This window comes from Tupaia chinensis, unplaced genomic scaffold, assembly GCF_000334495.1.
Source record: "Tupaia chinensis unplaced genomic scaffold, TupChi_1.0 Scaffold000410_1, whole genome shotgun sequence".
Lineage (NCBI taxonomy): Eukaryota > Metazoa > Chordata > Mammalia > Scandentia > Tupaiidae > Tupaia > Tupaia belangeri.
This window is the reverse complement of record NW_006159915.1, coordinates 2,013,093-2,015,279: the sequence shown is the minus strand read 5'-3', so window position 1 is coordinate 2,015,279 and position 2,187 is coordinate 2,013,093. Positions and strand designations below refer to the sequence as shown.

At 41.5% G+C, this 2,187-nt stretch overlaps 1 pseudogene; it reads right to left on the bottom strand.

Annotated features, from left to right (window-relative positions):
• Positions 1–1,671: 1,671 nt before the first annotated feature.
• On the bottom strand, positions 1,672–2,065 carry LOC102493979 (40S ribosomal protein S20 pseudogene; annotated as a pseudogene).
• Between the last annotated feature and the right edge of the window lie 122 nt (positions 2,066–2,187).

Below are 2,187 nucleotides of genomic sequence, written 5' to 3'. Positions count from 1 at the left end.
CAATTTGGCTGTGATGTACCATGGAGAACTTCTTATGTTGATTTGGGGTCCTTAGTGTTTCTTGGGTCTGGATGTCTCAATGTTTTTCTAGGTTTGGAAAGTTTTCTCCAAGTATGCCTTTGTCAGATTTGTCACCTTCTGGTATACCTATACCTATTATTCAGATATTTGGGCATTGAATACTATCTAGATATTTTCATACATTGTCCTCATTATTTTTTCTTAGTTTTTCATTCTTTTTGGTGGTTTTATCTGAGTCAGAGGTTTTGTCTTCTAGATCAGGATTCTGTGTGGTCTAATCTGATATTAATACTTTCAACGGCTTTGATTTATTTTATTACAGTCTTCATCTCTAGAAGTTCTGTTTTGTTTTTGTTTTTGTTTTTTTTTTAGAGTGATTTTTGTTATAGGATAAGTGCACTCACCAGAGAGACAGAGAGGAAACAGAGAGACAGAAAGCAAGAAATCACCTCAAAGAGCGTTATGGCCACACTGAAATCCCTTCTCCCTTCTCCTCTTGGGATTTTGGGCATGCACACACACACACTCCTGGTGTGTTTTAAGCTGACAGGTCTGGGACTCGAACTATGGTTGACTCCATGGAAGTCCAATGACATAAAGGTTATGCCATCTGCTGGTGTCTCTGCTTGATTTTTTATGGTGTCTATTTACTCGTCTTAATTGCAGAAAGGCTTCCTCAGCTCCTGGAGTTCATTCCCTGTTTTCTCTTTCATCTTGCTCAGTTTCATTGCTATGAATATTCTGAATTCTTTTTCTGACATTTCTGTGAATTCTTTTGTGCTGCCTATGATTGAGAAAGAATTGTTCTGTTCCCCTAAGGGAGAGCTATTTCCTTATTTTCTCATATTTCTTCTGCCTGTGTACTGGTTTCTGGTTATCCGATGAATTATACACATCTTCCTACCTTTCTGGAGTTGATTCTGCAGTGTCAAGGGAATAGAATAGTTCTATTTCTCAGGCATGTTCTTGGGAGAGGACCTTGTCTTCCAATCAGAGAAGGGTTATGTAGCCAGTTTTAGGTATTCGTTCCTTGCCCATTCTCGCAGGATCAGGTGCATCTTGGGTTGAGCTAAAGAGATTCAACTGGAGGAGGAAGTAGAAGTCAGTAAACTAGGAAATCTCAAAATACACCTGGGCAGGCAAAATGCAGCAGCAAGAAGTCTGAGATGTGGTCCTTTTGTGATCATTCCATCTTTCTCACTCCTGCTGGTTCCTGTGCTGTGGCAAGACTCAGGGACTTAATGGCAGAGAATTTTGAAAGGGGGTTAGTCTTGGACACACCTGGGTGGGAAGAATGCAGTAAAAAGTCTGAGATGCAGTCCCTTTGAGTTCATTTGCTCTCTTTCACTGCCACTGGTTCCTGCACTGTGGGGAATACCTGGGGCTTAGTGATGGAGGATAACCAGGGAACAGGGGTGGTTTGAGACACTTCTGGGAAGGCATAATACAGTGAGATGTCTGACACGTGCTCCCTTTGAGCTAAGTCATTCTTACTGCTGCTGGTTCCTGCACTGTGGGGAAGACTTGGAGGATTACTCTCTTTGGAAATTTTCAATGTTGTATGTATTGATTATTATCTGTTACATCAATAATGGATGGAATTCCACCTTGCATTCACAGCTATTAACTTATCTTAAATCTTTTTTTTTTTAACAGATGATAATCAATTTATTAAAATAGTTGACTTAGGCATCTGCAATGGTGACTTCAACCTCAACTCCTGGTTCGATACTGATGGAAGTAATCTGTTTAACAATCTCAGAAGGACTGTGCAAATCAATGAGTCGCTTGTGAATTCTCATCTGAAAATGATCCTAAGTCTTAGAACCTTCACCACAAGGTGTTTTTCTTGTAGTGATTCTCAAAGTCTTGGTAGGCATCTGAACTGGTCCTTTCACCTTGAAATTCTTTTCTTTGCACCTCTGATTAAGTCAGCACACACTTTCTCCAGGGACTTTACGTTGCGGCTGGTTAAAGTAATTCTAATTCGGTGAATGGCCACCTCTGGCTCCACAGGTGTTTCTCCAGTATCTTTAAAAGCCATGGCTGCGGTGCGGCTTCCTGACCAACTTGTTTTTTGGCGAGAGCAAACAGCGGTGAGTCAGGAGCAGAGCGGGCCGCTGAAGCCTGGCACCACCTGCTTCCTCTTCTTCCCCAAAGAGCGGT